This window comes from Hydractinia symbiolongicarpus, chromosome 9 (assembly GCF_029227915.1).
Source record: "Hydractinia symbiolongicarpus strain clone_291-10 chromosome 9, HSymV2.1, whole genome shotgun sequence".
Classification (NCBI taxonomy): Eukaryota; Metazoa; Cnidaria; class Hydrozoa; order Anthoathecata; family Hydractiniidae; genus Hydractinia; species Hydractinia symbiolongicarpus.
Window position 1 is genome coordinate 8,318,815 of NC_079883.1, and position 13,135 is coordinate 8,331,949.

The 13,135-nt window shown below is 40.0% G+C and overlaps 7 non-coding genes across 7 annotated transcripts; 2 read left to right on the forward strand and 5 right to left on the reverse strand.

Annotated features, from left to right (window-relative positions):
* The first annotated feature begins 1,579 nt into the window (after window positions 1-1,579).
* On the forward strand, window positions 1,580-1,698 carry LOC130660285 (5S ribosomal RNA). The gene has a single exon (XR_008987486.1). It is a non-coding gene; the product is annotated as a 5S ribosomal RNA (ribosomal RNA).
* A 328-nt stretch (window positions 1,699-2,026) lies between these two features.
* On the reverse strand, window positions 2,027-2,191 carry LOC130659680 (U1 spliceosomal RNA). The gene has a single exon (XR_008986884.1). It is a non-coding gene; the product is annotated as a U1 spliceosomal RNA (small nuclear RNA).
* Window positions 2,192-2,376: 185 nt separating this feature from the next.
* Window positions 2,377-2,568, reverse strand: LOC130660737 (U2 spliceosomal RNA). The gene has a single exon (XR_008987935.1). It is a non-coding gene; the product is annotated as a U2 spliceosomal RNA (small nuclear RNA).
* Window positions 2,569-2,890: 322 nt separating this feature from the next.
* Trnar-acg (transfer RNA arginine (anticodon ACG)) lies at window positions 2,891-2,963 on the reverse strand. Its single transcript has one exon. It is a non-coding gene; the product is annotated as a tRNA-Arg (tRNA).
* A 4,468-nt stretch (window positions 2,964-7,431) lies between these two features.
* On the forward strand, window positions 7,432-7,550 carry LOC130660298 (5S ribosomal RNA). The gene has a single exon (XR_008987498.1). It is a non-coding gene; the product is annotated as a 5S ribosomal RNA (ribosomal RNA).
* A 329-nt stretch (window positions 7,551-7,879) lies between these two features.
* Window positions 7,880-8,044, reverse strand: LOC130659681 (U1 spliceosomal RNA). Its single transcript, XR_008986885.1, has one exon. It is a non-coding gene; the product is annotated as a U1 spliceosomal RNA (small nuclear RNA).
* A 185-nt stretch (window positions 8,045-8,229) lies between these two features.
* LOC130660738 (U2 spliceosomal RNA) lies at window positions 8,230-8,421 on the reverse strand. Its single transcript, XR_008987936.1, has one exon. It is a non-coding gene; the product is annotated as a U2 spliceosomal RNA (small nuclear RNA).
* Between the last annotated feature and the right edge of the window lie 4,714 nt (window positions 8,422-13,135).

Here is a 13,135-nt window from a genome sequence, read left to right on the forward strand (position 1 = left end):
AAAAAAATTTAGAAATACTTTGTAGGGTTAATTTGCCTGGGAGTGTTTCCGTGAAAAGCTGGGTTAAGTTAAATGTAAGCAATAACATGGATCAATGTACTTGTCTTTTCTGCAAGTACAGCTAATAATACGTATGAAAAGTGAAGCTAATCCACACACACATGGGGAAGTATTTTAAATGTAGGCTAGTGTTCTTAAGCACATTATTTAGAAGTTTTATTAACTTCGGTTAACTTGTAGTGACGCCAAGTAAATGTTTTTTTAAAGATGTGTGGTCTTAAAAAAGACCGTTTGTGTTTGGTAGACGTTGGTTTACTTGCTGCTTGTGTATTTTGTGACGGCTTTTGTTCCTTCACTGACTGCGTGTTTTGCAAGTTCTCCAGGCAAGAGAAGACGTACTGCGGTTTGAATTTCACGAGAAGAGATGGTCGACTTTTTGTTTTGAAGAGCCAAACGCGAAGCTTCGGAAGCAATGCGCTCAAAGATGTCGTTGACAAATGAGTTCATGATGCTCATAGCTTTGCTTGAAACTCCGACATCTGGGTGAACTTGTTTCAAAACATTGTAGATGTAAATAGCATAACTTTCCTTTCTCTTTCTCTTGCGTTTCTTTTCACCAGTTCCACCAATCTTTCCTCCTTTTTTGCCGGCTCTTTTTTCACCTTTCTTGGCTACTTTAGGTGCCTGTTTTCCTCCTTTAGCTGCTGCGTCAGACATGGTTAAAAATTTTTGCTACTTAACTTGTAAATAAGCATTAAACTGCAAGTCAAAACTTTTTGTTTATAAGTAAAAAAATCGGATCGAATTCGATCCGAAAACGCCGATACGCAATTTAATTGGTTAAAAAAAAAATCTTTTGTTTAATACTTAATTATGATTGGTTAAAAAAACATGATTTCGATCCTATTTTTATGATGAAAAAACGAGTAAAGTTTATTTCGTTAACACTTACGTTAAATATTCGTACGTTTTTGTATTAACTTACAAATCAAATCGCAGTTATGTCTGGACGTGGAAAAGGTGGAAAAGCTAAGGCTAAAGCCAAGACAAGATCCTCAAGAGCTGGACTTCAATTTCCAGTCGGTAGAGTGCATAGATTCCTTCGTAGAGGGCACTATGCTAACCGAATTGGATCTGGAGCACCAGTTTACTTAGCAGCCGTCTTGGAATATTTATCTGCTGAGATATTGGAGTTGGCTGGTAACGCAGCAAGAGACAACAAAAAAGCTAGGATTATTCCAAGACATTTACAATTGGCTGTTCGTAATGATGAAGAATTAAACAAACTTTTGAGCGGTGTAACCATTGCAGCTGGTGGTGTTTTGCCAAACATTCAAGCTGTCTTACTCCCAAAGAAGAACGACAAAGGACAGAAGAAGTAAACCGCTACACTCAGAAAACAACGGCTATTTTTATAGCCACACATCTTTAAAAAAACATTGTTTTTTTCACAAAACTATAACCTTAAAGTCTAATAGATAATCCATGCATACGCCTTGTCCTAAGTAACTCAAAGAAATTAAATAAAAAAATTTGATCACAACGTCAAAATAAATTGCACGTATTTGCACCTACTAATGTCTACGGCCATACCACGATGAACACACCCGTTCTCGTCTGATCACGGAAGTTAAGCATCGTCGGGCCGGGATAGTACTTGGATGGGGGACCGCCTGGGAACTCCCGGTGTCGTAGGCTTTTCATTTTCATTTGCTGTGATATATTTCTTGTTATAACAATTAAGGAACGTGGCGGTTGTTGAAAGTGTTTCCTATGACATTTTCCTACGACATTTTCAGGTGATAGTACGAGAAAAAAGAGCTTTCAAATGCATACAAACTCGATCTATTGCCGATCATCCAATAACCCTGACGGAATGGCAAATAAAATAAAATTCCGCCGCCTTCCGAGGACTTATATCGCAATCACGTTTCGTAACAGCCAAGCGAGGTTTTACCTTAGCGTTTAAGTCACCACCGACATTTGGCCGCGCAACTTTTCTAAGCTCATTCATTTTGACTTAAGGAGGGGGCGAGCGCGGACGCAGGCCCCCACTACCAGAAATTGTACGGTCGAGTTACTGACGTTTGCAGTAATCGCAGAGGTCAGCCCAAGCGTAGTGCAATGCAAGAGCCTCACTCTGGAAGAAAACCCTCATTGATCAGTCTTTACTTCCCCGTCAGGTAAGTATGAGTTGGAACTGCACCGTAGCATGAGGGTACCCTTCAAAGTTTGTTAATGCTTGTGGCTTGAGTGTGTTATAAACTGCCGTGTCGCGGGGCATAGGCTGTATTCTCCCCCAGTGTACGCGTTTTGTTCCCGCCGTAGACTATGCAGAGTGCCGTCGGAAAGAGGACTGCTATTATTCTTTTATTGCTTATGTGGGCCGCCATCGGTAATAGTGCAACACCAAGGCAACCCGTGGTCACGGCGTGAATGAATCCACCTCCATGACCCAAGGCCAAAAATCAGATTAATATACTGACCATTCAGAGAATGGCCTACCAGATATTAAACTGATAAGAACAGATACTACACTTGATCTTAGCCATTAGGCCGAGAAGCGATAAAGAACAAGCGTTGCCATGATAGGCATCGTCCACACACCGTAACTGCTTGTGGAGCATGTCACGTTACTGTAAAGCTTACAACTGTCACCGCGTACGGATGGACGGCGACATAGTAAAAATCACGGCTGTTGATTTAGCCGTAGGATGGAGAGCGACTGTAGCGAGTGGATGGTAACTTACATGAATGCTAACAAAGGCGACGATACTAAGTGCGTGATATTACTTTCCAATATGTCTGCGTACATTCCGTTTATCAACGCATTACGCCAGAACGTGCGCGCGCGTTACACAGTAGACCATGCAGCCGAAATGCGACAGTGCGACCCTGCCAGGAGTCGAACCTGGAATCCCCTGATTCGTAGTCAGATGCCTTATCCATTGGGCCACAGGGCCATGCTTATGACTTCGCCCCATCGTCATTTTGGCTTGCGCATTCGTTTTACTTACGACAGAATTCTTCGTGTTTGTAGCCATGAAAGAAAGGGACTTCTGTGAGTGAATTTTTTTACTGTGGTCTAATAAAAAAGTCGAAACGCAGTGCCCAATATATGAATTGCTCCTAATAGCCGGAAACAGGCCGTGTCGATGATGTAGGCCGACATACGCAACGCAAACCAAAGAACGCTTTATGAAAATCCTAACACGAGCGCGGAAGAAGCCCAAATTAACAGACTAGATGTAATGCTGAAGACCTCAAACTCCAGCAGCTTCTCTTGCAGACTATTGCGTCGTACTACAAATAAAAATTAACATGCTTTCGCATAGTCGCGGCACCCAAAACGGACATTATACGATGTACAGAAACACACATTTCTGTTTTCGCGCCAAATCAATTCCCGGGAGTGGTACTTTTACGTCCGCATACTTCGCACCGTCTTAAATTATATCTCATTTACACGGTAATGTTTAGTATACTTCTACTGTGATAACAAGCATCGTTTATCGTTGGATTGTTGTAAGAAAACATTAAAAATGAGTGAAGCAGCTTCTCCAAAGAAAATCGCACCCAAGAAGAAACCTGCTGCAAAGAAGACAGCTGATCACCCTAAATATGTGGACATGATCAAGGCTGCTATCGCTACCCTAAAGGAACGCGGTGGTTCATCTCGCCAAGCTATTACAAAATATATTCATGCAAATTACAAAGTTGCTGAAAACTCAGATCATCATCTGAAAATGGCTCTTAAACGAGGAGTAACATCAGGCGATTTGATTCAAACTAAAGGCACTGGTGCTTCTGGATCATTCAAGCTAGGTCAGGTAAAAAAAGAAAAACCTAAGAAAAAGGCCGCAGCAAAAAAGCCAACGGCAAAGAAGCCTACTGCAAAGAAAAGTACACCAAAAAAGAAGCCAGCAAAGAAGAGCACGCCAAAGAAAGCAGCAAAGAAGCCTGCCACAAAGAAAGCCTCGGCTAAGAAACCAGCAGCTAAGAAACCCACAAAGAAGCCTGTTGCTAAAAAACCTGCAGCAAAGAAGGTCAAAAAGACTCCCAAAAAGGCAGCAAAGAAGACCGCAAAAAAATAATTTGTGTGTATCTGGCTATTACATTAACAAACGGCTATTTTTATAGCCACACATTTACAAAAAAACATTATCTTGGTACAAAGTTAAACTTGTTTAAGTCACTTAAACAGTTAAAAAAGAGTAAATTTAAGATTAGATTCCCTAAGTTTAAGTATTTTCGTTTTTAAATTTCTTATTTTCTTGCTTTTACTTTTCTTGCCCTTCATATTTTTAACATTGTCAAACTTTATGTAGCATAAAATTTTTATGTAGCATAAAATTTAAACAGAAAGCAGGACAAAGTTTGATATAAAAAGCTAGCCGTAATATTTTTTATGGATGTGTGGCTATAAAAATAGCCGTTTTTTGTTTGGTAAGATGCTTAGGCACGTTCCCCACGAATTCTTCTTGCCAACTGGATGTCTTTAGGCATGATTGTAACTCGTTTTGCGTGAATGGCACACAAGTTAGTATCCTCGAACAAGCCAACAAGGTACGCTTCAGAAGCCTCTTGCAGAGCCATAACGGCTGTGCTCTGGAATCGCAGATCTGTTTTGAAGTCCTGAGCAATTTCTCGCACAAGACGCTGGAAAGGCAACTTGCGGATCAAGAGCTCGGTTGACTTCTGGTATCTTCTGATTTCTCTGAGAGCAACTGTACCAGGTCTGTAACGATGTGGTTTTTTCACTCCTCCAGTAGCTGGTGCGCTTTTCCTCGCAGCTTTAGTGGCGAGTTGTTTTCGTGGAGCCTTTCCTCCAGTAGATTTACGTGCAGTTTGCTTTGTACGAGCCATATTTTAAGAAGTCGATGTAGTACGGATACACAAGACGGTCTAAAATGCACTATCGCGCCAAAGTTTTATTTCTCATATTGATTGACAGCTAAGGTTCAAAACAAACCATTTGATTGGTGCTAAGAAAGTAATTTCTGATTGGCTGCATAATGACATTACGCTCATTACTTTAACATTTTTATAAAATCTGTGTTTTTTGGCTACGGGAAAACGGCTGTATCTTCTGATACACAAAAGCTTTTGACTTTTTTTTTTTTTAGTAAGTAGCAGAAGGTTTGGCGAATTCCAACGATGCCAAATTTATTGCCTTACTGAAACATTAAGACCACGAATTTTTAAAAAAACTACAGTTTTACTTAAAAAAATGTACAAAATGTTCGGAACATTTTGTAATGACGCAACTCTATTGGTTAATTAGGGTGTTTCCACGAGCAGTAGGTAATTTTATGGCCTCTTTTTAAAGCTGTCTGAATTCTGTTAACTCAAACGTTGTTTTTGTACTCGTTCTGTACGCAACTATATCAATATGTCTGGACGCGGAAAAGGAGGTAAAGGATTGGGAAAAGGAGGTGCTAAACGTCACCGAAAAATTCTTCGTGATAACATTCAGGGAATCACAAAACCTGCTATTCGGCGTCTTGCTCGACGAGGTGGTGTCAAACGTATCTCTGGCCTTATCTATGAGGAAACCAGAGGTGTACTGAAGGTTTTCTTAGAGAATGTTATTCGTGATGCTGTAACCTACACAGAGCACGCTAAACGCAAGACCGTTACCGCTATGGATGTTGTTTATGCCTTAAAACGTCAAGGAAGAACTCTTTACGGATTCGGAGGTTAAGCGTTGTCATTGCTCAACAAAAACGGCTATTTTTATAGCCACAAATCTTTTAAAACATTACTTTGTGCACGCTTCCAAATTACACAATGTGTAAAGTCTTGTCACAGTTACATTTATTGCTATACGATACTATGTCATATATGACACAAAAAAAATTTAGAAATACTTTGTAGGGTTAATTTGCCTGGGAGTGTTTCCGTGAAAAGCTGGGTTAAGTTAAATGTAAGCAATAACATGGATCAATGTACTTGTCTTTTCTGCAAGTACAGCTAATAATACGTATGAAAAGTGAAGCTAATCCACACACACATGGGGAAGTATTTTAAATGTAGGCTAGTGTTCTTAAGCACATTATTTAGAAGTTTTATTAACTTCGGTTAACTTGTAGTGACGCCAAGTAAATGTTTTTTTAAAGATGTGTGGTCTTAAAAAAGACCGTTTGTGTTTGGTAGACGTTGGTTTACTTGCTGCTTGTGTATTTTGTGACGGCTTTTGTTCCTTCACTGACTGCGTGTTTTGCAAGTTCTCCAGGCAAGAGAAGACGTACTGCGGTTTGAATTTCACGAGAAGAGATGGTCGACTTTTTGTTTTGAAGAGCCAAACGCGAAGCTTCGGAAGCAATGCGCTCAAAGATGTCGTTGACAAATGAGTTCATGATGCTCATAGCTTTGCTTGAAACTCCGACATCTGGGTGAACTTGTTTCAAAACATTGTAGATGTAAATAGCATAACTTTCCTTTCTCTTTCTCTTGCGTTTCTTTTCACCAGTTCCACCAATCTTTCCTCCTTTTTTGCCGGCTCTTTTTTCACCTTTCTTGGCTACTTTAGGTGCCTGTTTTCCTCCTTTAGCTGCTGCGTCAGACATGGTTAAAAATTTTTGCTACTTAACTTGTAAATAAGCATTAAACTGCAAGTCAAAACTTTTTGTTTATAAGTAAAAAAATCGGATCGAATTCGATCCGAAAACGCCGATACGCAATTTAATTGGTTAAAAAAAAAATCTTTTGTTTAATACTTAATTATGATTGGTTAAAAAAACATGATTTCGATCCTATTTTTATGATGAAAAAACGAGTAAAGTTTATTTCGTTAACACTTACGTTAAATATTCGTACGTTTTTGTATTAACTTACAAATCAAATCGCAGTTATGTCTGGACGTGGAAAAGGTGGAAAAGCTAAGGCTAAAGCCAAGACAAGATCCTCAAGAGCTGGACTTCAATTTCCAGTCGGTAGAGTGCATAGATTCCTTCGTAGAGGGCACTATGCTAACCGAATTGGATCTGGAGCACCAGTTTACTTAGCAGCCGTCTTGGAATATTTATCTGCTGAGATATTGGAGTTGGCTGGTAACGCAGCAAGAGACAACAAAAAAGCTAGGATTATTCCAAGACATTTACAATTGGCTGTTCGTAATGATGAAGAATTAAACAAACTTTTGAGCGGTGTAACCATTGCAGCTGGTGGTGTTTTGCCAAACATTCAAGCTGTCTTACTCCCAAAGAAGAACGACAAAGGACAGAAGAAGTAAACCGCTACACTCAGAAAACAACGGCTATTTTTATAGCCACACATCTTTAAAAAAACATTGTTTTTTTCACAAAACTATAACCTTAAAGTCTAATAGATAATCCATGCATACGCCTTGTCCTAAGTAACTCAAAGAAATTAAATAAAAAAATTTGATCACAACGTCAAAATAAATTGCACGTATTTGCACCTACTAATGTCTACGGCCATACCACGATGAACACACCCGTTCTCGTCTGATCACGGAAGTTAAGCATCGTCGGGCCGGGATAGTACTTGGATGGGGGACCGCCTGGGAACTCCCGGTGTCGTAGGCTTTTCATTTTCATTTGCTGTGATATATTTCTTGTTATAACAATTAAGGAACGTGGCGGTTGTTGAAAGTGTTTCCTATGACATTTTCCTACGACATTTTCAGGTGATAGTACGAGAAAAAAAGAGCTTTCAAATGCATACAAACTCGATCTATTGCCGATCATCCAATAACCCTGACGGAATGGCAAATAAAATAAAATTCCGCCGCCTTCCGAGGACTTATATCGCAATCACGTTTCGTAACAGCCAAGCGAGGTTTTACCTTAGCGTTTAAGTCACCACCGACATTTGGCCGCGCAACTTTTCTAAGCTCATTCATTTTGACTTAAGGAGGGGGCGAGCGCGGACGCAGGCCCCCACTACCAGAAATTGTACGGTCGAGTTACTGACGTTTGCAGTAATCGCAGAGGTCAGCCCAAGCGTAGTGCAATGCAAGAGCCTCACTCTGGAAGAAAACCCTCATTGATCAGTCTTTACTTCCCCGTCAGGTAAGTATGAGTTGGAACTGCACCGTAGCATGAGGGTACCCTTCAAAGTTTGTTAATGCTTGTGGCTTGAGTGTGTTATAAACTGCCGTGTCGCGGGGCATAGGCTGTATTCTCCCCCAGTGTACGCGTTTTGTTCCCGCCGTAGACTATGCAGAGTGCCGTCGGAAAGAGGACTGCTATTATTCTTTTATTGCTTATGTGGGCCGCCATCGGTAATAGTGCAACACCAAGGCAACCCGTGGTCACGGCGTGAATGAATCCACCTCCATGACCCAAGGCCAAAAATCAGATTAATATACTGACCATTCAGAGAATGGCCTACCAGATATTAAACTGATAAGAACAGATACTACACTTGATCTTAGCCATTAGGCCGAGAAGCGATAAAGAACAAGCGTTGCCATGATAGGCATCGTCCACACACCGTAACTGCTTGTGGAGCATGTCACGTTACTGTAAAGCTTACAACTGTCACCGCGTACGGATGGACGGCGACATAGTAAAAATCACGGCTGTTGATTTAGCCGTAGGATGGAGAGCGACTGTAGCGAGTGGATGGTAACTTACATGAATGCTAACAAAGGCGACGATACTAAGTGCGTGATATTACTTTCCAATATGTCTGCGTACATTCCGTTTATCAACGCATTACGCCAGAACGTGCGCGCGCGTTACACAGTAGACCATGCAGCCGAAATGCGACAGTGCGACCCCTGCCAGGAGTCGAACCTGGAATCCCCTGATTCGTAGTCAGATGCCTTATCCATTGGGCCACAGGGCCATGCTTATGACTTCGCCCCATCGTCATTTTGGCTTGCGCATTTCGTTTTACTTACGACAGAATTCTTCGTGTTTGTAGCCATGAAAGAAAGGGACTTCTGTGAGTGAATTTTTTTACTGTGGTCTAATAAAAAAGTCGAAACGCAGTGCCCAATATATGAATTGCTCCTAATAGCCGGAAACAGGCCGTGTCGATGATGTAGGCCGACATACGCAACGCAAACCAAAGAACGCTTTATGAAAATCCTAACACGAGCGCGGAAGAAGCCCAAATTAACAGACTAGATGTAATGCTGAAGACCTCAAACTCCAGCAGCTTCTCTTGCAGACTATTGCGTCGTACTACAAATAAAAATTAACATGCTTTCGCATAGTCGCGGCACCCAAAACGGACATTATACGATGTACAGAAACACACATTTCTGTTTTCGCGCCCAAATCAATTCCCGGGAGTGGTACTTTTACGTCCGCATACTTCGCACCGTCTTAAATTATATCTCATTTACACGGTAATGTTTAGTATACTTCTACTGTGATAACAAGCATCGTTTATCGTTGGATTGTTGTAAGAAAACATTAAAAATGAGTGAAGCAGCTTCTCCAAAGAAAATCGCACCCAAGAAGAAACCTGCTGCAAAGAAGACAGCTGATCACCCTAAATATGTGGACATGATCAAGGCTGCTATCGCTACCCTAAAGGAACGCGGTGGTTCATCTCGCCAAGCTATTACAAAATATATTCATGCAAATTACAAAGTTGCTGAAAACTCAGATCATCATCTGAAAATGGCTCTTAAACGAGGAGTAACATCAGGCGATTTGATTCAAACTAAAGGCACTGGTGCTTCTGGATCATTCAAGCTAGGTCAGGTAAAAAAAGAAAAACCTAAGAAAAAGGCCGCAGCAAAAAAGCCAACGGCAAAGAAGCCTACTGCAAAGAAAAGTACACCAAAAAAGAAGCCAGCAAAGAAGAGCACGCCAAAGAAAGCAGCAAAGAAGCCTGCCACAAAGAAAGCCTCGGCTAAGAAACCAGCAGCTAAGAAACCCACAAAGAAGCCTGTTGCTAAAAAACCTGCAGCAAAGAAGGTCAAAAAGACTCCCAAAAAGGCAGCAAAGAAGACCGCAAAAAAATAATTTGTGTGTATCTGGCTATTACATTAACAAACGGCTATTTTTATAGCCACACATTTACAAAAAAACATTATCTTGGTACAAAGTTAAACTTGTTTAAGTCACTTAAACAGTTAAAAAAGAGTAAATTTAAGATTAGATTCCCTAAGTTTAAGTATTTTCGTTTTTAAATTTCTTATTTTCTTGCTTTTACTTTTCTTGCCCTTCATATTTTTAACATTGTCAAACTTTATGTAGCATAAAATTTTTATGTAGCATAAAATTTTAAACAGAAAGCAGGACAAAGTTTGATATAAAAAGCTAGCCGTAATATTTTTTATGGATGTGTGGCTATAAAAATAGCCGTTTTTTGTTTGGTAAGATGCTTAGGCACGTTCCCCACGAATTCTTCTTGCCAACTGGATGTCTTTAGGCATGATTGTAACTCGTTTTGCGTGAATGGCACACAAGTTAGTATCCTCGAACAAGCCAACAAGGTACGCTTCAGAAGCCTCTTGCAGAGCCATAACGGCTGTGCTCTGGAATCGCAGATCTGTTTTGAAGTCCTGAGCAATTTCTCGCACAAGACGCTGGAAAGGCAACTTGCGGATCAAGAGCTCGGTTGACTTCTGGTATCTTCTGATTTCTCTGAGAGCAACTGTACCAGGTCTGTAACGATGTGGTTTTTTCACTCCTCCAGTAGCTGGTGCGCTTTTCCTCGCAGCTTTAGTGGCGAGTTGTTTTCGTGGAGCCTTTCCTCCAGTAGATTTACGTGCAGTTTGCTTTGTACGAGCCATATTTTAAGAAGTCGATGTAGTACGGATACACAAGACGGTCTAAAATGCACTATCGCGCCAAAGTTTTATTTCTCATATTGATTGACAGCTAAGGTTCAAAACAAACCATTTGATTGGTGCTAAGAAAGTAATTTCTGATTGGCTGCATAATGACATTACGCTCATTACTTTAACATTTTTATAAAATCTGTGTTTTTTGGCTACGGGAAAACGGCTGTATCTTCTGATACACAAAAGCTTTTGACTTTTTTTTTTTTTTAGTAAGTAGCAGAAGGTTTGGCGAATTCCAACGATGCCAAATTTATTGCCTTACTGAAACATTAAGACCACGAATTTTTAAAAAAACTACAGTTTTACTTAAAAAAAATGTACAAAATGTTCGGAACATTTTGTAATGACGCAACTCTATTGGTTAATTAGGGTGTTTCCACGAGCAGTAGGTAATTTTATGGCCTCTTTTTAAAGCTGTCTGAATTCTGTTAACTCAAACGTTGTTTTTGTACTCGTTCTGTACGCAACTATATCAATATGTCTGGACGCGGAAAAGGAGGTAAAGGATTGGGAAAAGGAGGTGCTAAACGTCACCGAAAAATTCTTCGTGATAACATTCAGGGAATCACAAAACCTGCTATTCGGCGTCTTGCTCGACGAGGTGGTGTCAAACGTATCTCTGGCCTTATCTATGAGGAAACCAGAGGTGTACTGAAGGTTTTCTTAGAGAATGTTATTCGTGATGCTGTAACCTACACAGAGCACGCTAAACGCAAGACCGTTACCGCTATGGATGTTGTTTATGCCTTAAAACGTCAAGGAAGAACTCTTTACGGATTCGGAGGTTAAGCGTTGTCATTGCTCAACAAAAACGGCTATTTTTATAGCCACAAATCTTTTAAAACATTACTTTGTGCACGCTTCCAAATTACACAATGTGTAAAGTCTTGTCACAGTTACATTTATTGCTATACGATACTATGTCATATATGACACAAAAAAAATTTAGAAATACTTTGTAGGGTTAATTTGCCTGGGAGTGTTTCCGTGAAAAGCTGGGTTAAGTTAAATGTAAGCAATAACATGGATCAATGTACTTGTCTTTTCTGCAAGTACAGCTAATAATACGTATGAAAAGTGAAGCTAATCCACACACACATGGGGAAGTATTTTAAATGTAGGCTAGTGTTCTTAAGCACATTATTTAGAAGTTTTATTAACTTCGGTTAACTTGTAGTGACGCCAAGTAAATGTTTTTTTAAAGATGTGTGGTCTTAAAAAAGACCGTTTGTGTTTGGTAGACGTTGGTTTACTTGCTGCTTGTGTATTTTGTGACGGCTTTTGTTCCTTCACTGACTGCGTGTTTTGCAAGTTCTCCAGGCAAGAGAAGACGTACTGCGGTTTGAATTTCACGAGAAGAGATGGTCGACTTTTTGTTTTGAAGAGCCAAACGCGAAGCTTCGGAAGCAATGCGCTCAAAGATGTCGTTGACAAATGAGTTCATGATGCTCATAGCTTTGCTTGAAACTCCGACATCTGGGTGAACTTGTTTCAAAACATTGTAGATGTAAATAGCATAACTTTCCTTTCTCTTTCTCTTGCGTTTCTTTTCACCAGTTCCACCAATCTTTCCTCCTTTTTTGCCGGCTCTTTTTTCACCTTTCTTGGCTACTTTAGGTGCCTGTTTTCCTCCTTTAGCTGCTGCGTCAGACATGGTTAAAAATTTTTGCTACTTAACTTGTAAATAAGCATTAAACTGCAAGTCAAAACTTTTTGTTATAAGTAAAAAAATCGGATCGAATTCGATCCGAAAACGCCGATACGCAATTTAATTGGTTAAAAAAAAAAATCTTTTGTTTAATACTTAATTATGATTGGTTAAAAAAACATGATTTCGATCCTATTTTTATGATGAAAAAACGAGTAAAGTTTATTTCGTTAACACTTACGTTAAATATTCGTACGTTTTTGTATTAACTTACAAATCAAATCGCAGTTATGTCTGGACGTGGAAAAGGTGGAAAAGCTAAGGCTAAAGCCAAGACAAGATCCTCAAGAGCTGGACTTCAATTTCCAGTCGGTAGAGTGCATAGATTCCTTCGTAGAGGGCACTATGCTAACCGAATTGGATCTGGAGCACCCAGTTTACTTAGCAGCCGTCTTGGAATATTTATCTGCTGAGATATTGGAGTTGGCTGGTAACGCAGCAAGAGACAACAAAAAAGCTAGGATTATTCCAAGACATTTACAATTGGCTGTTCGTAATGATGAAGAATTAAACAAACTTTTGAGCGGTGTAACCATTGCAGCTGGTGGTGTTTTGCCAAACATTCAAGCTGTCTTACTCCCAAAGAAGAACGACAAAGGACAGAAGAAGTAAACCGCTACACTCAGAAAACAACGGCTATTTTTATAGCCACA